Raw genomic sequence first — 25,581 nt, 5'->3', positions numbered from 1 at the left:
ATAATGTCAAAAATACGAAATACAGTGGATAAATCTTAGAAGAAGATATCAAATATACTGAATTCTCTAAGTTGGGCAAATATGAGGTGTTTGGAGATCCTGGCAAAAAGAGTTCCAAAAGAGGACAAAGGAAGAGGCCATGTTGTGGGTAGTCTGAGTATGAGTGATAAGAGAGGAGAAATCAGATGAAAACTGTACTGGAGGAAAAGTTACATGAAATCACATTTTGTTAAGGAAAAAGAGAAAAACCAGACTCTGAAATTCATATTTGTATCTCTAGGCCTTGATTAGTACAAAAAATAGAAAGTATTTTACAAGTACATGTTTTCAAAAAATTAGTAATTTTTATTTGGACAATTACCATTTTACAACATACTTAGATGAAATATATAAGTCAAATATCAGCTGCAGGTCCAACTCAATCTTGAAATAAAAAACGCAATTTTAAGATTTTCTCATGTGATGTTCCACAGCTTTCAGCTATCATAGGTCACTATCTATTTAAATGGCATTAAATCTAGTCCTTTTACTCATGAAACAATCAAATTTTACCCCATTAATTCAGGGGTCCTTAACTTTGTTTTTTTAGTGTTGTTGTTTTGTTTTTTTCAGAAAATACCAGTGAATAATCTGCTCCTACATTTCCTTGGTACTGATAGTCAGTGTTGCTACGTCTACCTATGGATTCTGACATCAGGATATTTCATTGTTTTATACTTTGCTGATTTTGCCCTCAGAAAGAAATTCTAGGACACTTTAAATTTTCTTTTCTTTTTTTCTTAAGGAAAGGTAAACTATCTTTGAAGTGTCTCCATTCAAATGTATTAAGCAGACATAAATCACACATGAGAGACACCAGTCAAAAAATGGGCCACAAAAAATAGTGAACTTCTGGATTGGTTCAAGATGGCGGAGTAGAAGGACATGCTCTCACTCCCTCTTGCGAGAGCACTGGAATCACAACTAACTGCTGAACAATCATCGATAGGAAGACACTGGAACTCACCAAAAAAGATACCCCACATCCACAAGACAAAGGAGAAACCACAATGAGACAGTAAGAGGGGTGCAATCACAATAAAATCAAATTCCATAACTGCTGGGTGGGTGACTCACAAACTAGAGAACACTTATACCACAGAAGTCCACCCACTGGAGTGAAGGTTCTGAGCCCCACGTCAGGCTTCCGAACCTGGGGTTCCAACAACAGGAGGAGGAACTCCTAGAGAATCAGACTTTGAAGGCTAGTGGGATTTGATTGCAGGACTTCGACAGGACTGGGGGAAACAGAGACTCCAATCTTGGAGGGCACACACAAAGTAGTGTGCGCATCAGGACACAGGGGAAGGAGCAGTGACCCCATAGGAGACTGAACCAGACCTACCTGCTAGTGTTGGAGGGTCTCCTGCAGAGGCAGGGGGTAGCTGTGTCTCACTGTGAGGACAAGGACACTGGCAGCAGAAATTCTGGGAAGTACTCCTTGGTGTGAGCCCTCCCAGAGTCCACCATTAGCCCCACCAAAGAGCCCGTGTAGGCTCCAGTGTTGGGTCGCCTCAGGCCAAACAACCAACAGGGAGGGAACCCAGCCCCACTCATCAGCAGACAAGTGGATTAAAGTTTTACTGACCTCTGCCCACCAGAGCAACAGCCAACTCTACCCACCACCAGTCCCTCCCATCAGAAAATTTGCTCAAACCTCTTAGATAGCCTCATCCACCAGAGGCCAGACAGCAAAGCAAGAAGAACTACAATCCTGCAGCCTGTGGAACAAAAACGACATTCACAGAAATATAGACAAGATGAAAAGGCAGACACCTATGTACCAGATGAAGGAACAAGATAAAACCCCAGAAAAAAAAAACTAAATGAAGTAGAGATAGGCAACCTTCCAGAAAAAGCATTCAGAATAAGGATAGTGAGGATGATCCAGGGCCTCGGAAAAACAATGGAGACAAAGATTCAGAAGATGCAAGAAATGTTTAACAAAGACCTAGAAGAATTAAAGAACAAACAAACAGAGATGAATAATAAAATAACTGAAATGAAAACTACACTAGAAGGAATCAATAGCAGAATAACTGAGGCAGATGAACGGATAAGTGACCTGGAAGACAGAATGGTGGAATTCACTGCTGCAGAAGATAATAAAGAAAAAAGAATGAAAATAAATGAGACAGCCTAAGAGACTTCTGGGACAACATTAAGTGCAACAACATTCGCATTATAGGGGTTCGAGCAGGAGAAGAGAGAAAGGACGAGATAAAATATTTGAAGAGATTATAGTTGAAAACTTCCCTAACATTGGAAAGGAAATAGCCACCCAAGTCCAGGAAGCACAGAGAGTCCCATACAGGATAAACCCAAGGAGAAACACGCCGAGACTAATAGTAATCAAACTGGCAAAAATTGAAGACAAATTATTGAAAGCAGCAAGGGAAAACTGACAAGTAACATCCAAGGGAACTCCCATAAGGTTAACAGCTGATTTCTTAGCAGAAACTCTACAAGCCAGAAGGGAGTGGCATGATATATTTAAAGTGATGAAAGGGAAGAAAGTACAACAGATTTTACCCTATGCAGCAAGGATCTCATTCAGATTTGATGGAGAACTCAAAAGCTTTACAGACAAGCAAAAGCTACGAGAATTCAGCACCACCAAACCAGCTCTACAACAAATGCTAAAGGAACTTCTCTAAGGGGGAAACACAAGAGAAGAAAGGGACCTACAGAAACAAACCCAAAACAATTAAGAAAATGGTCATACGAACATACATATCGATAATTACCTTAAATGTGAATGGATTAAATGCTCCAACCAAAAGACACAGGCTCACAGAATGGATACAAAAACAAGATCCATATATATGCTGTCTACAAGGCACCCACTTCAGACCTAGGGACACAGGCAGACTGAAAGTGAGGGGATGGAAAGAGATATTCCATGCAAATGGAAATCAGAAGAAAGCTGGAGTAGCAATACTCATATCAGATAAAATAGACTTTAAAGAATGTTACAAGAGACGAGGAAGGACACTACATAATGATCAAGGTTCAATCCAAGAAGAAGATATAACAATTATAAATCTATATGCTCCCAACATAGGAGCACCTCAATACATAACGTAACTGCTAACAGGTATAAAAGAGGAAAACGACAATAACACAATAGTGGGGGAATTTAAGACCACACTTACACCAATGGACAGAGCATCCAAACAGAAACTTAATAAGGCAACACGAGTTTTAAATGACACAATAGACCAGATAGATTTAATTGATATTTATAGGGCATTCCATCCAAAAACAACAGATTACACTTTCTTCTCAAGTGAGCATGGAACATTCTCCAGATTAGATCACATCATGAGTCACAAATCAAGCCTTAATAAATTTAAGAAAATTGAAATCATATGAAGCATATTTTCTGACCACAACACTATGAGATTAGAAATCAATTACAGGGGAAAAAAACGTAAGAAACACAAACACATCGAGGCTAAACAATGCATTACTAAATAACCAAGAGATCACTGAAGAAATCAAAGAGGAACTCAAAAAGTACCTAGAGACAAATGACAATGAAAACACGACAATCCAAAATCTATGGGATGCAGCAAAAGCAGTTGTAAGAGGGAAGTTTATAGCAATACCAGCCTACCTCAAAAAACAAGAAATATCTCAAATAAACAATCTAACCTTACACCTAAAGGAACTAGAGAAAGAAGAACAAACAAAGCCCAAAGTTAGTAGAAGGAAAGAAATAATAAAGATCAGAGCAGAAACAAATGAAATAGAAACAAAGAAAACAATAGCAAAGATCAATAAAACCATAAGCTGGTTCTTTGAGAAGATAAACAAAATTGAAAAAACATTAGCCAGACTCATCAAGAAAAAGAGGGAGAGGACTCAAATCAATAAAATTAGAAACGATAAAGGAGAAGTTACAAGAGACACCGCAGAAATACAGAGCATCCTAAGAGACTACTACAAGCAACTCTATGCCAATAAAATGGACAACCTGGAAGACGTGGACAAATTCTTAGAAAGGTATATCAGTCCTGGTTCCAAGACTGAACCAGGAAGAAACAGAAAATATGAACAGACCAATCAAAAGTAATGAAATTGAAACTGTGATTAAAAATCTTCCAACAAACAAAAGTCCAGGACTAGATGGCTTCACAGGTGAATTCTATCAAACACTTAGAGAAGAGTTAACACCCATCCTTCTCAAGCTCTTCCAAAAAATTACAGAGGAAGGAACACTCCCAAACTCATTCTATGAGGCCACCATCACCCTGATACCAAAACCAGACAAAGATACTACAAAGAAAGAAAATTACAGACCAATATAACTGATGAATATAGATGCAAAAATCCTCAACAAAATACTAGCAAACAGAATCCAACAACACATTGAAAGGATCATACACCATGATCAAGTGGGATTTATCCAAGGGATGCAAGGATTCTTCAACATACGCAAATCAATGTGATACAGCATATTAACAAATTGAAGAATAAAAACCATATGATCATCTCAATAGATGCAGAAAAAACTGTCAACAAAATTCAACACCCGTTTATGATAAAAACTCTCCAGAAAGTGGGCATAGAGGGAACCTACCTCAACATAATAAAAGCCATATATGACAAACCCACATCATTCTCAATGGTGAAAAACTGCAAGCATTTCCTCTAAGATGAGGAAAAAGACAAGTATGTCCACTCTCATCAATATTATTCAACATAACTTTGGAAGTTTTAGCCACAGCAATCAGAGAAGAAAAAAGAAATAAAAGGAATACAAATTGGAAAAGAAGTAAAAGTGTCACTGTTTGCAGATGACAGTATACTATACATAGAGAATCCTAAAGATGCCAGCAGAAAACTACTAGAGCTAATCAATGAATTTGGTAAAGTTGCAGGATACAAAATTAATGCACAGAAATCTCTTGCATTCCTATACACTAATGATGACAAATCTGAAAGAGAAATTAAGGAAACAGTTTAATTTACCATCACAACAAAAAGAATAAAATACCAAGGAATAAACCTACGTAGAGAGACAAAAGACCTGTATGCAGAAAGCTATAAGACACTGATGAAAGAAATTAAAGATGATACAAACAGATGGAGAGATATACCATGTTCTTGGACTGGAAGAATCAATACTGTGAAAATGACTATACTACCTAAAGCAATCTACAGATTCAATGCAATCCCTATCAAATTACCAATGGCATTTTTTACAGAACTAGAACAAAAAGTCTTAAAATTTGTATGGAGACAGAAAAGACCCCAAATAACCAAAGCAGTCTTGAGGGAAAAAAACGGATCTGGAGGAATCAGACTCCCTAACTTCAGACTATACTACAAAGGTACAGTAATCAAGACAATATGGTACTGGCACAAAAACAGAAATACAGATCAATGGAACAGGATAGAAAACCCAGAGATAAACCCACGCACTTATGGTCAACTAATCTATGACAAAGGAGGCAAGGATATACAATGGAGAAAAGACAGTCTCTTCAATAAGTGGTGCTGGGAAAACTGAACAGCTACATGTAAAAGAATGAAATGAGAACACTCCCTAACAGCATACACAAAAATAAACTCAAAATGGATTAGAGACCTAAACGTAAGACCGGACACTATAAAACTCTTAGAGGAAAACATAGGAAGAACACTCTTTGACATAAATCACAGCAAGAGCTTTTTTGATCCACCTCCTAGAGTAATGGAAATAAAAACAAAAATAAACAAATGGGACCTACTGAAACTTAAAAGCTTTTGCAAAGCAAAGGAAACTACAAGCAAGACAAAAAGACATCCCTCAGAACGGGAGAAAATATTTGCAAATGAATCAACTGACAAAGGATTTATCTCCAAAATATATAAACAGCCCATGCAGCTTAATATTAATAAAACAAACAACCCAATCCAAAAATGAGCAGAAGACCTAAATAGACATTTCTCCAAAGAAGACATACAGATGGCCAACAAGCACATGAAAAGCTGCTCAACTTCCCTAATTATTAGACAAAAGCAAACCAAAACTACAATGAGGTATCATCTCATACCAGTTAGAATGGGCATCATCAGAAAATCTACAAACAACAAATGCTGGAGAGGGTGTGGAGAACAGGGAACCCTCTTGCACTGTTGGTGGGTATGTAAATTGATACAGCCACTATGGAGAACAGTATGGAGTTTCCTTAAAAAACTAAAAGTGGAATTACCCTATGACCCAGCAATCCCACTACTGGGCATATACCCTTAGAAAACCATAATTCAAAAAGACACATGCACCCCAGTGTTCACTGCAGCACTATTTACAATAGCCAGGTCATGGAAGCAACCTAAATGACCATCGACAGATGAATGGATAAAGAAGATGTGGTCCATATATACAATGGAATATTACTACTCAGCCATAAATAGAAACAAAATTGGGTCATTTGTAGAGACGTGGATGAATCTGGAGACTGTCATACAGAGTGAAGTAAGTCAGAAAGAGAAAAACAAATGTCGTATATTAATGCATATATGTGGAACGTAGAAAAATGTTATAGATGAACCAGTTTGCAGGGCAGAAATAGAGACACAGATGTAGAGAATAAAGGTACCAACACCAAGGGGGGAAAGCGGCGGGGTGGTGGGTGGTGGTGTGATGAATTGGGAGATTCGGATTGACATATATACCTTAATACGTATAAAACGGATAACTAATAAGAACCTGCTGTATAAAAAATAAAATAAAATTCAAAAAAAATAGTGAACTTCTTGTTTCCTTAATATAAAATACTATTGGTGAGCCAAAGACCCTTATAGTCTAGACTTCTTGTTGTTATAAAGGTAAAGAGAATCCCTGTTGATCAGGAGGGACAATGGAACAGCCATGAAATACCGCTTGATGAGACTTCACTAGAAAATACCCACTGAGATATGAAGAACTGCAATGCTGTGAAATTCTTTGCCTTAATAGAGATGAACCTTTGAAGATTTGCAAGCATGTTGAGATTTTTCTCATTTGGAAAAAGATTTAGTTAAGAAGGAAACTTAGATAAGACAGTGTCCTAGCAGAATCAAGATATTGTAATTCTAAATGCATGCTGCCAGTAATATGTTTTAGAAATTCACAAATAAAATTTAAAATAATTTACTGTTCTTCTCTGATTTTCCCATGAAAATGACCTAAGAGGTAATCCAATAATAGGATCCAATAAAAATAATGTAATAAAAATGGTCTACTTTCTCAAGCAAGAAAATGCATCATTTACTTTAATAAAGAATAAGGATACAAGCCTCTTGGGTGAGGGTCAACAGATTCTATAGTTAATAGCTTTCAAAAAAGTCAAGTGTCTAGGATTCAGAGGTACAGATGAAGATCTTAGAAATACTCATATATTTTAAACCTAAGAGGAACTTGTTTCTATAATAAATAACGATTCATAAGAGAGTTAAGGAAAGTTGACAAAAAATGATCAATGGGCTTCCATTGGTGGCGCAGTGGTTGAGAGTCTGCCTGCCGATGCAGGGGACACAGGTTCGTGCCCCAATCAGGGAAGATCCCCCATGCCACGGAGCGGCTGGGCCCGTGAGCCATGGCCGTTGAGCCTACGCGTTCGGAGCCTGTGCTCCACAACGGGAGAGGCCACAACAGTGAGAGGCCTGCATACCAGAAACAAACAAACAAACCAAAAAACAAAACAAACAAACAAAAATGATCAACGTGAGCACACACATACACATACACAAACGGTATTATTTCCTTACACCAAAAATAGCAAAAAATACAGAATAAGTGGAAATTAAAATGCATATATATAACTTCATTATAAAATGTTAAAGATTCTGTTAGTGACCATACACCATACATAAAAATCAACACTATATGGAATAAAATTTTACATGTCAGAAGTTTGTAAGGCTGGGGACTGCCCTCGCAGTCCAGTGGTTAAGACTCTGCGCTTCCACTGCAGGGGGCACAGGTTTGATCCCTGGTGGGGGTACTAAGGTCCCTCATGCCACGTGGTGTGGCCAGAAAAAAAAAATGTGTAAGTCTGTTAAACCAATGATCTATTCATAAAAAGGAAAAGGTACTTGGTTAAATTTTGCTTCAGGCTCCCTACAAAACCTTCATGATGGCAAATTAAGAAAGAGAGTTACTTTGATCAGTCCGTATTCTGAGGTCAATAATTATTGAGGCTTTGATCACACTCTCTGCTTGATTGGGGAAGCCAAGAGCCATTCACAAGTGCACACCATTGACTCACCCTGGTAGACTCTTACTTATTTATCATGGGCTTATCTCTGCATTAAAGCCGTGACTTCCTTCTGGAAAAATTTATGCTTCCTATATTTTGTCTCACCATAACCCAAATAATTTTGTTTATCTTGATAAATGGGAAGATTTTAAGAGTGATTTGGAATTACAATGGTCATTATGGGGAACTTCTGACATATAAAGAATAATACATTTAAGTGGAACTCTAGGAAAAAAATGAAACAAAATACCAAATAATCTATGGTTGACTTTCTTTTATGGATATATTAAGGCCTAAAACAAAACACTGATTCCAAGATAGACACTCTCAACAATTCTTTAGCAAAACCAAAGGGAAAAAAAATGTCCTTCCAAACTTCTGAAGCCTTCCCTCCTTGTATCTCTTTTTCTCTCTAGCCAAACTTATCTTTACCCATAAATTATACCACTTCTATTCCTTCTGCTCTTTCCCCAGACCATCTAAATATACTGCCCTTTCCTCAGGGTATTTCTCAAATCAAAACCACAATGAGATATCACTTCATACCTGTTAGAATGGCCATTATCAAAAAGACAAAAAAATATCAAGAGTTGGCCAGGATGTGGAGAAAAAGGAACCCTTGTGCACTGCTGATGAAAATGTGAATTGATACAGCTATTTCGGAAAACAGTATGGAGGTACCACAAAAAAAATTAAAAATAGAACTACCATATGATCCAGCAATACCACGTCTGAGTACATATTCAAAGGAAATTAAATCAGTATCTCGAAGAGATATCTGTATCCGATGTTCATTGCAGCTTTATTCACAATAGCCAAACTATGGAAATAACCTACTTGGCCATCACAGATGAATGGAAAAAGAAAATGCAATAGTATTCAGCCATAAAAAGGAATGAAATCCTGACATTTACAACAACATGGATAAACCTGGAGGCATTATGCTGAGTGAAATAAGCCAGAAGGACAAATTATTTCATTTACATGATCTCTCATGATCTCATTTACAATGATACCACATGACCTCATTTATATGTGAAATCTGAAAAAGTTGAACTCATAGAAACAGAGAGAAGGACAGTAGTTGCCAGAGGCTAGGGAGTGAGGGAAATGGGGAGATGTTGGTCAAAGGATACAAAGTTCAGTTACATGAATTTTGCTAAGAAAATAAATCTTAAGTGATCTCACCACACACATACACACACACACACATACACACACAAATAGTAACTATGTGAGGTGGTAATCATTTCAACAGTGTATAAGTATATCAAAAACTTAGCTGTTTCCAGAAATTTATGAGCAGCAAAATCTATAAATATAGGCAAAATAATTAGAGTAAACCTCTATGTGTCCGGATTTATTCTTCAAAACTACTGCCTAAAGTTTTTCAATACTGTTCTTAAGCTGAAGTCAAAGAAGTCATAACCTGTTTAATGAACAATGAACTAATCACCTTTTTATCCAGCCCCAGCAATGCACCAATTTTACCCATTAAAAAGCCCAGTAGTCAGAATCTAAATTTTTTCCAAATTCAGTGAGTAATTCATAAAATACTAACTCCTTGCTTCCCTGTAGTACCTAGCACATATTCTCCTCAGTCTCATCTGAGGGCAAATTCTTTACAGTAATATATCTGTACTCAGCTTTATTTAGTGTCCACATTGATAAAAAATAGTCAATATTTATTTTCCTTCTCCTGGGAAAATCAATAATTCACCTGGACAATTATATAATGAGAGATTTACTGAAGATTTGTCCTACTTCTCCTAGTCCTGAAAGAAGATCTTAAGAATATACAGATCCTTTGTGGACTCATTCCAGTCCAATAAATAGCTGACTTTTCTTTAGCAGATGTTCCCTTAATATGGCAGACTCTAAAACTGACTCTCCATCTACTCATTGAGTTAGTTAAGGGACACAAAGTTTCTAAGAAAAAATTCCAACTCTGCAAAATAGTTCATTCTAGGCCATGATATAGTATCAGCTGAAAGAAGGACATTATCAAAGAGAAGATCATAAATTATCTTAAATTTTCCAAGATGATCAACTAAAAGACAATTAAAGAAATTTCCTGTATTTAAATATTATAGATTATAGGTACCCAAATTTTCCAAAATAGGAATGCTCTTTTATAATATGACTAAATCAAACATCTCAGAACCACTGTCATGGGTCACAGAAACTGAAAAAGTCTAAAAGTAAGCTCAAAATATCTCTTCAACAACTACCTATGTGGGCCTACCAAATCTTTACAAACCTTTCTTTTTGTATGCACGTAAAAGGATAGGCCATGCTCTAGGGAATTAACTCAACAACATGGCACACATCAAAGGGCCTACTTAAAGGCTTATTGTTCTTGTCACAACGAATCTGCAGCTTTGGTAAATTAGAAAAACTATTCAGCTTTAAAACTTACATCCACACAAAAATCTGTACATGGATGTTTACAGCAGCTTTATTCATAATTGCCAAAACTTGGAGGCAACCAAGATGTCTTTCTGTAGGTAAATGGATAAATAAGCTGTCATACATCTAAACAATGGAATATTATTCAGTGCTAGAAAGAAATGAGCTATCAAACCATGAGAAAACATGGCTTACCTTAAATGCACATTACTAAGTGAAAGAAGCCAATCTGAAAAGTCTACATACTGTTTGATTCCAACTATATTACATTCTGGAAAAGGCAAAACTATGAAAACAGTAAAAAAAAAGAAAGAAAAATCAGTGGTTGCCAGGGGGTTGGAGGCAAGGGAAGGATGAATAGCTGGAGCACAGAGGATTTTAGGGCAGTGAAAATACCCTGTACGATACCATAATGACATATACATGTGATTATATGTTTGTCCAAACCCATAGAATGTACAACACCAAGAGTAAACCATAATGTAAATTATGGACTTTGGGTGATTATGATGTGTCAATGTAGGTTCATCAATGATAACAAATGTACCACTCTGGCAGGAGATGCTGATAATAGGGGATGCTGTGCGTGCATGGGGTCAGGGGATTTATGGGATGTCTATGTACCCTTCCCTCAATTTTGCTGTGAACTACAGCTGCTCTGAAAAAGTAAAATCTTAATTTTAAAAAACCTATTCAGTTTCCATGTTAAAACCACCTTTGAACTTGATGGCATCATATGCATACAATATCTACTGCAAACTGAAATTATTCAAAAATGTTCTATTTAAATATGATATCTGATTAAATATAAAATATTTATATTTCTCTTTCTCATATTAAATATACATCTATACTTTCATTCAATTCTGCAAGTTTAACATCCTTATCTGATGGAGAATCTAATAACGATGTTTAAGAGTTATCCATTTTCAAAACATATCATTTAGACATTCTCATACAAAAACTTACTTAATGTTGTGTACTGATGTGTCTTATCTCGCAAATGAAAAGAGAAAATATAAAGTGGTTACTGAATAACTACCCCAGATTCCCTTGTAGACTCCTGCTTCTTATCTAAAGAAATTAACCCAGATAGCTAAACTTATGGCCCTTTCTGGGGTATGTCAATGTGATTAATATGAAAGTTTAAATATAATCACAGAAAGCTGATAGGTTTTTATAGTTCATAACTTTGAAATCAACTATGGAAACAGGAAAGGTCTTAACCGGGCCTCCCTGGTGGCGCAAGTGGTTGAGAGTCCGCCTGCCGATGCAGGGGATACGGGTTCGTGCCCCGGTCTGGGAGGATCCCATATGCCGCGGAGCGGCTGGGCCCGTGAGCCATGGCCGCTGAGCCTGCGCGTCCGGAGCCTGTGCATCCGGAGCCTGTGCTCCGCAACGGGGGAGGCCACAACAGTGAGAGGCCCGCATACCGCAAAAAAAAAAAAAAAAAGAAAAAAAAAAAGAAAAGGTCTTAACCTCCTCAGGTACTCCTATAAGAACTGCACAACAAATATATGAATTGCTTGGTACTTTATGCTACCTGATAAAATTATGGTTATAAAGGTAGAGACCTACCATAAATGACATAAAAAGTGCATCTAGAGGAAATGGTTATGCAGGCCATTATGCTAAGCCAGTTACGCTGACTAAAGCCCTGTGCTAAGACCTCTTGTAAAGTGAAAAGAAAAATCCATGGAGAAGTTAAAAAATTCCATACATTAATACACAGAATTTGGCTACAAGTTCTGAAATGAAATACTGAGAATGATTATGTTGTAAGACAAGTTATAGAAAAGCTAGGATGGCTGAGTAGTGGCATAAGATAACCTCAAATGGACACTTGCTGAAATACTTAATGAGATAACCCATGATAAACGGAACAAATTGTCCACAATATTAATCAAACACTGTTGGACAAACTTTTCTTACTATCAGAGGATATATCCAGTTCATGCCTTATCTATAGCCAACATAATCCTTCAAAAAGGTAAAGGTTGGACATAGATAAGAACTATGTTCTGACTCCACTGAACATCTCCAAATATATTTTTTACAAACTCTAACTTCTAATCCCAACCTGATTGGACCCCAAAAGGTTCTAGCTTCTCATGGGTTGAATTTTTTAATAATAACTTAATTGAGATATGGTGCACATACCATAAAATTCACCCATTTAATGTGTACAATTCAGTGGCTTTTAGTGTATTCACAGAGTTGCACAACTATCACCTCTATCTAATTTTAGAACATTCTCATCAGCCATGGTTTGAATTTTGATCTATGAAAAATAGACTAAGAAGCAGCCAGGAAATAAATTGCTCACTTTCCACACTGTGACGGACAGTCATGATATGCAGTGGTTCCATATGGTCTCTCTAGACATGTCCAGCTTGACAAAACAACCAGCTGTGATTTCTTGCAACAACTTATAAAAACTTAGTAATAGGACATCTTATATTTAATTCTCATCCTATCTCCTTAACTTGTCCTTTCCAATGCTCTTAACCTTCTGGGACCAAAATACCCAATAAAGTATGAACATGTAAGCTCTGCGCAGGCTCTGTTTTCTAGAGTATGGGTAAAATGCATGGCATTCAAGGATCTCCACATTCTGACTTCCATTGTATCTCTCTCCAAACACACGACATGCTATCCTTTATACTCCAATTCCTTCAGACTGTTCTTTTTCCAAGAAGTCCACTCCTTTTCCTATGCTATTCCTTCAGTCTACAATATACAATGTACTTTCCTAATTACTCACCCCTAAAAATCTTGTTTTTCTTTTAAGGGCCAGAGAAAAATACCTATGGATGTTTTCATCACTCTTTCCTCTCACTGTCTTCCACTTACACTTCTAGTGAAGTATCTACTGCATCTTGCCTTGAATCATAGACAAATTTTCTCACCTGTCCTTATCATCAGCCAAATATTAAGATCATTTGGAAGTAGGTTCCTTGTTTATTCTCTTTTGACTTTGTATCCCCCAAATGTCCTGGCACAATACCCTGCACATAGTAGGGTATCAACAAATGTTGAATTAAATATTAAGTTCCATAGCAGGAAAAACAGTACTGCAAATTGATACACTGGTATTAATTTCAAATGAGGTTAGCACAGCTATTAACCAGCTTATATGCCCTGAGGGTTTCATGACACAAAACCTTTTAAATGTTCAAAGCATATTTTCCAGAAGATCTGAATTATTTCATTGTATTTCTCTTAGCATGAAGAAAAATCACAATGAAATTGGAAAGAGCCATCTATACATTTAATTTTGTCCAAAGTAGAACTGCTTAAAAATTATATATTTTTCAGGAAACATTTTTGAATGCATCTCAAAGAAAAGTAAGGAACATGGGCATTTAATAAACCAGACAGAAATTCATGCTGCCAGGGAAATACTACAGTTTACCCAGAATATTTTACTATTCTCATAAAATTGAGAATCCTTTCCCATAAGCATATTGTTAGGTGTTAGCTAATAATGAATTTTAATCAAACCCTAACAAAAAATTCTAAAGCGTTTATTGCTTTGTATGTTTCCTGCTTTCTAATATTAAACAGACACTTGAAATGGGTTGATTCTGCAGCAAACTTGGGCTTGGCCATAAATAGCTGTGGGCTAGTACATTATTAAATAGTGTTGTGCTAATTGCATTACACCTGGAAAAGAAAACATAATGTTTAGTGGTATTTACTAATGTGCTTCATTTTAATTTCCAGGACACCAAAGCAAGCTCAAGTTATTACATTATACTAATAATTAAATGGTGGCTCAGTTAAATGACAGCAAACAGTTGATGATGACACTGTGTCATCAGTCTCTGCTTCCCCCACATGACAAAATTCTACTAACCTGCTACTTAGGAAGCTCATGTTGAGATGGTAATAAATGGTTTTCACTCTTAGCAATTAGAATCAAACCACCCAAGCAATTGATGTGGATGCTCATATGGAATTTAAGAAAAAAAAATGTCATGAAGAACCTAGGGGTAAAATGGGAATAAAGACACAGACCTACTTGAGAATGGACTTGAGGATATGGGGAGGGGGAAGGGTAAGCTGTGACAAAGCGAAAGAGAGGCATGGACATATATACAGTACCAAACGTAAGGTAGATAGTGGGAAGCAGCCGCATAGCACAGGGAGATCAGCTTGGTGCTTTGTGACCGCCTGGAGGGGTGGGATAGGGAGGGTGGGAGGGAGGGAGACACAAGAGGGAAGGGATATGGGAACAGATGTATATGTATAACTGATTCACTTTGTTATAAAGCAGAAACTAATTTAAAAAAATTGATGTGGAGGCTCAAATAATTGAAAGAATGGAGAATCTGAGATCAACTCCACATCTTTCAGATATTTCAGACACTGGTCAGGAGTCTACCTTAAGAATGTTTTACTTCTCATTCTTAATTTAAAACCAAAGATATCCATGTGGGAACCAAAACAGTGTTTCAATATAGAGAAAATGAGAATATCAGATAAATTTACAACTGCAAGAGAGGCATTAACTGATTTCAAGATAGGTGGAAATGTAATTTTAGAGCACATCATGTGTCCATTAGTGTTACAAATGGTCAGTCCGTCTTTTGGGAAGGCTTGCAAACTGCAGATGAGTTCTCTTGAATCTGGGACATTCTCTATGGACTCAGCTTTCAGAATTTCAGACTGGATTCAACTTTTACATGTTATTTATGACAAAACACTATGATGTTGATGCAAAGATCAGGATCCTTACTGATAAAAATTGCTGAACATGTAATATTTATGTCCATTTCCCATTCCTGGCACTCTTATTTTCCTTTTTTGAAATCTATATATCTATCTATCTTCATTCTACTCTGATGCCCAGGCCACCTCTACCTATGTCCAATAGAGTTTATTCTGAGAATAATATGAATGTGAGTTCCATGAGAGCCGGGATCTTTGTTTTATTCAGTGATAAATACCAAGTATATAATACAGTTCCTGGAACATAGTTGGTGATCAGTAAATATTTGCTGAAGGAAAGCTGGAAAAACAGAAGGATGAAAGGAAGAAATGCATAATGGAAAAAGTTTTATCATCCTATTAGTTACTTTTCTTCGTGTACCTGTAGTGTCTTTAACAGCAATATATCAGAAAGAGAAGCTAACATTAACTTATTTTAAATTTAGATATTAAAAGATAATTTTGACAACATGACAGTTAAACAGAACTTGGGGCAAGTTTAATATTTCTTAGGGTTATTTTCATCTCTTTCTGTTACCTGTAAAGATTCACATGGGAATTAAAACTATGTCTAACCAATATCAGTGAGAATATGAAGACATTCTTGCTTGGGTGTTCCTTTTGGAAAGGAACATGGAGCCAGGTTAGTATTCCAGCTAAATAAAGAAACTGTACCAGATCAGGCTTTTACCATATACCATCACATGGTGAAGCATGTCCAAGTAGACTCACTAGGTAAGAGGGTTTTATTACATCTGGTGCCTTAATCCAATGGGTGACTTAAATATCACTTTAAGACATAAGAAACAAAGCCAGACTTCAGCTACATGCCAATTCTTCCACTCTGTTTGGCAGAACACCTTTAAAAATGATGCCACACTTGCTGTGTGAACATATTATTCCCCTGGAACACAAATTAATTTCCTATTAACATCATGTTCACAAGAATTTCAAGGCCTATCTTATGGGGGAAAAAGCACAAATGAATGTTTAACTGGGATCAGTCAAAAATTGAGAGAAAAGTAAAGAAATGGTGAGTTTTAAATAAAGTTTTAAAATAAGATTGCCATAAAATTCATTTCTATTTATCAATTAAATAAAATATGAAAATTTTATCAAAAAGATTGCAGTGAACAAATGTTAAAATAAATGGCTCTCAATCACTGGCTTTAAATTTGTTCCTTTTAGGGGGCTTCCCTGGTGGCGCAGTGGTTGAGAGTCCGCCTGCCGATGCAGGGGACACGGGTTCGTGCCCTGGTCCGCGAAGATCCCACATGCCGTGGAGTGGCCGGGCACGTGAGCCATGGCCGCTGAGCCTGCGTGTCCGGAGCCTGTGCTCCGCAGCGGGAGAGGCCCGCGTACCGCAAAAAACAAAAACAAAACAAAAAAGAACTAATTTACTTTTCTTTTTACTTTGGCACTGTAAGAGTCCTGTCTGCTTATTTTTGTACTTGGCCAAGTATGTTTGGGAAATGTGTGCATACTTATCAGAAAATCCTTGCTGTCTAGTGGACAAAAAATATATATAATGAGCAAGGTGTCAGCCCCCAATTCCAGCATCTTAGACTGTGGATATCTTCAATTAAAGGAAGTGATGGATCATGAAATGCAAACCCATTCAAAGATTTTGTTTTAGTACCTAGAAACAATCTTTTGCAACCATCTATGATTATGTTACTCAAACAGACTACAAATAAAAATAAGAAAGTAGATTTTCTGACTTCTTTAGCTCTTTCAATAAATAAGACTCTAAAAGACATTACAAGACAACACCAAACACTGAGTAGCATGTGGAGCAACAGGAACCCTCCCCTCATTCATAGCTGGTGGAAGTGAAAATGGTACAGCCACTTTGAAAGACAGTGTGGCAGTTTCTTACAAAACTAAACATACTTGTATTATATAATTTGGCACATATACTCCTTGATATTTACCCAAAATAGCTGAAAAGTTAGGTCGGCACAAAAACCCGCACAGGGATGTTTATAGATGCTTTGTTCATAATTGCCAAAACTTGGAAGCAACTAAGCTGCCCTCCAACATGTGAATGGGTAAACAATCTGCGATACACACAGACAATGGAATATTATTCAGTGCTAAAAAGAAATGAGCTATTGAGCCATGAAAATACATGGAGGAACCTTAAATGAGTATTACTAAGTAAAAGAAGCCAATCTGAAACTATATGATTCCAAATATATGACATTCTGAGAAGGGCAAAACTATGGAGACAGTAAAGAAGACCAGTGGTTTCCAGGGCTTAAGATGAATGGGATGAATAAACAGAGCACAAAGAATTCTTAGGGCAGTGAAACTACTCTGTATGATACTATAATGGTGAATACCTGTCATTATACATTTGTCAAGACATAGAATGTAAACCCCAACAGTGAACTCTGCTGTAAACTATGGACTTTGGGTGATAAAGATACGTCTGTATAGGTTCATTGATTATAACAAATGTACTACTCTGATGAGGGCTGTTGATAGTAGAAGAGGTTGTGCATGTTTGGGGCCAGAGGATGTATGGGAACTCCCTGTACCTTCTGCTCCATTTCTTGCTGTGAACCAAAAAATGCTCTAAAAATAAATTCTATTTTAAAAAGACATTTTATATTCTTTTGAAAGTGTTTATTGAATAAAGGACATCTTTAGTGAGTTTTAAGCTGGTATACCCAGTGGGTAGCATAGTGCCTAGCACTCGCAGTTATAACTAATGGTGAATGGAGATATAAAGTAGAGAAAGAAGAAATGTGCTATTCAAGATGATAACAGTGAATTAATTTTTTTTCAGGTAAGTTTGGGAAACAACTGACTTCTTCATAGCAAGTGCTTATCATGGCTTTTACTATGTTAATGCATCTTATAACTATCCATGAGGTTTATATCACACCATATTCTACAAACTTACTTGATAATAAACTCATTTTTTGTAAGCATTCCTTTTTTTAAAAGATTAATTAATTAATTTATTTTTGGCTGTGTTGGGTCTTCGTTGCTGTGCACATGCTTTCTGTAGTTGCAGCCAGCGGGGGCTACTCTTCGTTGCAGTGCCCGGTCTTCTTATTTTGGTGGCTTCTCTTGTTGCGGAGCACGGGCTCTAGGCGCGTGGGCTTCAGTAGTTGTGGCATGCGGGGTCAGTAGTTGTGGCACACGGGCTTAGTTGCTCCGTGGCATGTGGGATCTTCCCGGACCAGGGATCGAACCCACGTCCCCTGCGTTGGCAGGCAGATTCTTAACCACTGTGCCGCCAGTGAAGTGTCTGTAAGCATTTCTTGAAGTCAGGATCTGGCTGAACATGCTTTTGGAAATGCTCTTATTCACTGTGCTGTTCCCATTTGGTTGTGAGAACTGTCATATCTGATAGATAAAATTCATTCTGCCAATATTCTTGACCACATAATAATAAATGAAGCAGGACTCCTACCCTTAAGAACTTTATCCTCTGTGTGTGGATGGGGGAGAGGGCAAACATTTACTGTACAGCTTAACAAATGATACGATAAAAATATACACAAAGTACAGATTTACAAAATACGTAAGAAGTTATCATTGTTCTAAACCTGGGGTCATCAAACTACAGACTGTGAGCCAGATCTATTTTGCATTGCCTGTTTTTGTAAATAAAGTTTTATTGGAACACAGCCATGCACATTCATTTATGTATCATCTATGGCTGCTTTTCCACAGTTGAATAGTTGTGATGGGCCATCGGGTCCACAAAGCCTAAAATATTTATTATCTAGCCCTTTACAGAAAAAGTTGGTCAACTAGGTAAATGTGAAAATAATCACTCTTACCCATGGATGCTCTAACTGGAGGAATTAATGGAGCTTTATGGAAAGTTTGCTAATTAATACAGAATATTATTATTTCATCAGAAATTTTGTACGTTCCATAAAACATGACCAAATATTGATGCATTCTAATGTGGTAGGATGATCCCCTGTTCAGAAGTCAGGAAAATCACGTCCTTCTTCTCCTCATGTAAAACCATCTTTGGATTTCAGAATCTAATTTTTCTGCTAGTTCTAAAATATATTTATTTTCATTTAACACCTACCTTGGCTAAAGCTTCTTTGCATCTATATTATAGCCACTTGAATACTGAATTTTCATTTTATTGAGGGCAAATTATTAACAGGTGTGCTCTGCATGGAGGAGAATTCAAAAAATAGAGAGGATACTAGTCTAAAATCAAGAAAGATTTTAGACCCCACCACTTGTTTGTTTGTTTTTTTCTTACTTCATAGGAATAAACTGATTTTTTTAAAAAGTATTCTTAAGGTAAAGGGCCAAAGAGACTATTTTTGGAAACTTTTGAATGAGAGACTAGAAGAATCTTTAGCTATTTTTTAAAAAATAAGTTTGTTTTTTCAAATAACAATGAGGGATTTTTCTTCCCCTACCTGAACTACCAAATTCATAATTTTTAATAATCAAAAATACCAGTAGAATAAAACAACTGGTTTTATTTATTGAATTTACTGGCCATTTCACTTAACTGTCCATTTGTTTAGATACGTTATTTTGGCATCATAATACTAAATCTGTGTTCTTTTCTCCCTTGGTTGTTATGCTGTCACTTTTCATTTATATCCTTAGATTCGAAGAATCATTGTGAATGCATGAATAATGCAACTATAGTTATGAAGGCACTCAGCTTCTTTAATTAAATTTATTTGCCTGAAGCATATGACATGTTTTAAAACATCAGTAGTAACAGCATTCCACTTTGGGATAGCTGGTGCTTTAATGTCTCTTCTTTCTTAAACACCTCATGAAGAAGCCAGAGATTTTCTTAATATAGTAAGCTCAAACTAATTTTAAGATACTATCTAAATAAAGAATTTTTAAACTTGCCTATCATGTCTTTCTAAACGATTTATTTCAACAAACACTTTGCTTTAAAAACTTAAAACAAAGTTTAAGTACAGCATGTAATTCCTATTTTCATCTTGATTCCAATTATTACAAAAATCAGAGAATATTATTTTACCAATAGCAAAATCTTTATATAGACTGATAATCTGACTCCTATTTAATTCTAGTGCCTTCTTTATGAACTCCTACTCAAGGTCTAAACTATGCTCTTTTAAACATAGCAGTAAGAGTGGTGTAGTTAGAACACCCAAGACTGAAAATCCAGTCTTTCTTCAGCCCATGCATTCCTATCATGCTTTGGAAACCTGTGGAGATGACGTGGTCTCTCTAAGTCATTGATGTCAACTGTTAATTAATTTGATAACTTTAAAATTCATAAGGCTTTCAGTTTTTAGGAACTTTTTTACCATTTATTACTTGAGGTTCTATGCTGACAGGATATTTATGATTATGCATGAAAAATTTTGTAATTACATATCTTTCATATCCATTTTTCTATTAATGTATTCTGAATTATTCAAGTTTTTACTTAATATTTTATTGCAATAGCATCTATATGTTCCTATTATATTGTGACTTTTTATCATGATTTGAAATGCTTAAGCATAGCTTATATTGGCTCTTATCTCTTTCTCTTATGTCAAGTTTCACCACAAAAAGAGCATTATAAATCTACTTTCTAGTAGATTTTTTTTCTCTTAAGTCGAGTATGAGTATCAATCATATTTCTCATTATTGTGCGAACCATTTTCTATGCTTGATAAATAACATAAATGCAGAAATCCAAGAGGTCAATACATCCTAAACAAGATAAAAACACAAAATCATACTTAGGCATGTACAACTACCAAATACCAAGGATACAAATGTAAGATATAAGAAAATTCTAATACCAGCCAGAGGAAAAAAGACACCAAATCCAGAAGAATAAACATAAGAATAAATGCTAACTTTTCACCAGAAACAACAGAAGCCAGAAGGCAATGAAATATATCTGTAAAGCAGAAGGAAAACTGTCAATTTAACATAATCTATCCAGCAAAAATATTCTCCAAAAGTGAAAATTAAAAAAAGAAAATTTCAGATAAACAAAGGCTGAGAGAATTTGCTACTACCTCTTCAGTTTGAAGAGAATAAAACCACTTATAAACATGTAGGTACAAGAATTGAAGAGCAACTAAAATGTTAAATTTTTTAAACATAAAGGACTTTCATTATTTTCACTAGTTTCTTTGAAAGACCTTTGAATTTTAGAGCAAAGTCACATTGTATTGAGGGATATATAGCATATGTATTCACAAAATAAAAGAAAAACATACCACATAGGATGGGAAGAGTTTAAATGAAAGTATACCATTGCTAAGTTACAATACAATGCATCAAATGGCATATGATTAATATATAATAAAATGCTGAGTTAAAGATACATGTTATATTCTCTAGAAACTCCTCTAAACACACACACACACACACACACACACTCACTCACAAAGATGATTAGATACAGATACAAGAGAAAAGTTAGAACTGAATATTAAAACATATTTCATTAAAATAAGAAAAGTAAAAAAAAAATAAATAAATAAGAAAAGTAAGGAGTACCAAGGAAAAAAGAACAGAAGAAATAAAATAAACAAGATGATAAAGTCTTAACAATAGCCCATCCATATCAATAACTAAGTGGATTGAGAAAAATCTAATTAAAAATCAGATATTATCACAATGAATTAAAAAGAAACAAGGGGAGGGTGGGAGGGAGACGGAAGAGGGAGGGGATATGGGGATATATGTATGCATACAGCTGACTGACTGTTGTACAGCAGAAACTAACACATTATAAAGCAATTATACTCCAATAAAGATGTTAAAAAAATAATAAAAAGAAACAAGATCTAATTACAGGTAGTTAAGAGAGTAGCACTAAAGTAAATAAAGACACAGATTGTTTGCCAGTTAAAGAATGGAAAAAATGTGTACAAAGTAAATACTTACCATGAGAAAGCTGGTGTGTCTAAAATACATATGAAAATAGAGAATAAAAACTTCAATTCAGGGAGTATTATCAGAATAATGATTGATATTTCATAATTACAAAAGGATGAATTCACAAAAAGTTCTAAACATTTTAAATGTGTATGTACTTAATAACAAAAGTTCAGAGAATGTGAAGCAAAAATTGATACAACTAATGGAAGAAATAGACAAACCTGCCAGCATGGTTGGAGAAATTAACACTTTTTTTTTTTCACTACCAAATGTAAAATAGTTGGCTGGTGGGAAGCAGCAGCATAGCACAGGGAGATGCGCTAGGTGCTTTGCAATGACCTAGAGGGGTGGGATATGGGGACATGTGTATGTATATGGCTAATTTGCTTTGTTGTGCAACAGAAGCTAACACGGTTATTGTGAAGCAATGACACTCCAATAAAGATCTATTAAAAAAATAAGTATCATTAGGTTCCATTTGTTTATTTTTGTTTTTATTTCCATTTCTCTAGGAGGTAAGTCAAAAGTATCTTGCTGTGATTTATGTCATAGAGTGTTCTGCCTATGTTTTCCTCTAAGAGTTTTATAGTGCTAAGTGTCCATCGACAGATGAATGGATAATGAAGATGTGGCATGTATATACAATGGAATATTACTCAGCCATAAAAGAAACGAAATTGAGTTATTTGTAGTAAGGTGGATGAACCTAGAGTCTGTCATACAGAGTGAAGTAAGTCAGAAAGTAAGAGTTTTATAGTGCTAAGTGTCCAACGACAGATGAATGGTTAACGAAGATGTGGCACATATATCCAATGGAATATTACTCAGCCATAAAAAGAAATGAAATTGAGTTATTTGTAGTGAGGTGGATGGACCTAGAGTCTGTCATACAGAGTGAAGTAAGTCAGAAACAGAAAAACAAATACCGTATGCTAACACATATATATGGAATCTAAAAAAAACAACAATGGTTATGAAGAACCTAGTGGCAGGACAGGAATAAAGAGGTAGACGTTGAGAATGGACTTGAGGACATGGGGAGGGGCAAGGGTCAGCTGGGACAAAGTAAGAGAGTGGCATGGACTTATATATACTACCAAATGTAAAATAGATAGCTAGTGGGAAGCAGCCACATAGCACAGGGAGATCAGCTCAGTGCTTTGTGACCACCTAGAGGAGTGGGATAGAGAAGGTGGAAGGGAGACGCAAGAGGGAGGAGATATGGGGATATATGTATATGTACAGCTGATTCACTTTGTTATACAGCAGAAACTAATAGACCGTTGTAAAGCAATTATACTCCAATAAAGATGTTAAAAACAAAAAGTAAATAAAAAAATAAAAGCAATTATCCATTTCTTTCTTATTGTTAAGCTGACCCAAAATTGTTAATGATACATCAATAAGAAAATAATATTATCATCCACCATGGCCTAAAAGACATTTATAGAAAATCACATCCAGTATAGAATATACATTCTTTTTGATTGTACATAGAACACTGTCCAAGACAAACCACATTCCAAACCATAAAAAAGTCTTGATAAATTTAAAGTATTAAATAATATAGAATATATTGTCTGACTGAAACAGAATACATATAGTAATTAAAAACAATAAGATCTCTAAGAAAACCTCAAATAATTAGAAAAAGAAAAAGAAATTCTAAATAATTCATGGATCAAAGAAAAATCACAAAGAAAATTTTAAAATATTTTGAACTAAATGACAATATAACACACTGCATCAAAATTTAGAAAATGCAACTTAACTGGTGCTTAAAAGAAAAATTATCCAAATTTAGATAGGTAGAGAGAGAGACAGATGACTACCAATGCTTTTTCAGGCCCTTTTGGGAATATAATAATAAATAAAAACACCACAAAATTACCTGCCCTTCTAGAGCTTTTTTGGGAATACAGACCAAAAAAAAATTAAAATGTATATGATCATAAATTAGAAAGTGATAAACGCTACAATCAAAACTAATGAATAAAGAAGATGCAATATATATATTATTCAATGATATGAATATTAACCAGCCATGAGAGAAAAGGAAATCCTGCCATTTGTGACAACATGGATGGACCTTGAGAGCATTATGCTAAGTGAAATAAGTCAGAGAAAGACAAATATTGTATGCTACCACTCATATGTGGACTTTTAAAAAGTTGAACTAAAAGAAACAGGGTAGAATGGTGGTTACCAGGGGCTGTGGGCTGGAGGAAATGGGGACATGTTGGGCAAAGGGTACAAACTTCCAATTATAAGATGAATCAGTTGTGGGAATCTAATGTAAAACATGGCAATTATAGTTAACAATACTGTATTATATACTTGAAAGCTGCTAAGAGACTAGATCTTAAATATTTTCACCACAAAAAAGGAAACGGTAATTATGTAGCAAAATGAAGATGTTAGCTAAAGCTATAGTGGTAATCATTTTGCCACATGTAAATGTATCAAATCAACATTTACACCTTAAACTTACACAATGTTATATGTCAATTATATGTCAATAAAGCTTGAAAAATAATAACTCAAAAATAAACACACAAACCAACAAAAGAGGGGAAAGACGGAATCTGTAGAACACTGTTGTCCTTTAAGCTTTAAATACAGTGTCAAGCAAGGTCTCACCAAGAAGACCTAAAGGAGTAAGGAAGGGGGTTGTGGAAATACAGGAAAGATCTTTCCAGAAGGGTAAACAGCAAAAGCTCTAAGGCAGGAGTAACTTCAGCTGTTCCAGACCATAAAAGGGACCACTGTCGAGAGAGGTGAAACAAGGCGAAGAGAAGTTTAAAGTGCAATCAAGGGAACAAGGTGCCTAGAACTTGTACGGTCTTATGGGCCATTCTGAACTTTGTAAGTGAAAGGCAGAACGACTGGAGGCTTTTAAGTGAAGTGACATGATATGGACTACATTTAGAACAAATTGTGTCTAGAATAAACTGTATCAGGCCGATTGTCCTAATAGGAAGAAGGTCATTCAGTAATCAAACATAGAGATGATGAGGCACTGGTGGTGGTGGAAGCGGGGAAAAGTGGCTTGATGTTGGACAAATTATGAAGGTAGAGAAAACATGATTTACAAAGGGACTCAACAGATGGTGTAAAAAAAAAAAAACAGTTCATTTGCAGAAAGTGATTATACACGATTATCTTGAGGAGTGTTTCCCGTAAAATGGGCCAGTCATGTAAGCAGTAGCTGAGAGGGAAGGACTTTCTTTTTTAAGGTGGGGGGAAAAACATGTTTGTAGGCCAGTAAAAACTACAGTAAAGAGTGAAATACTGATAATGCAGGGAAGAGAGAGAGGGG

This window comes from Mesoplodon densirostris, chromosome 9, assembly GCF_025265405.1.
Source record: "Mesoplodon densirostris isolate mMesDen1 chromosome 9, mMesDen1 primary haplotype, whole genome shotgun sequence".
In the NCBI taxonomy this organism is placed as follows: Eukaryota; Metazoa; Chordata; class Mammalia; order Artiodactyla; family Ziphiidae; genus Mesoplodon; species Mesoplodon densirostris.
This window is presented reverse-complemented; position numbering follows the sequence as displayed.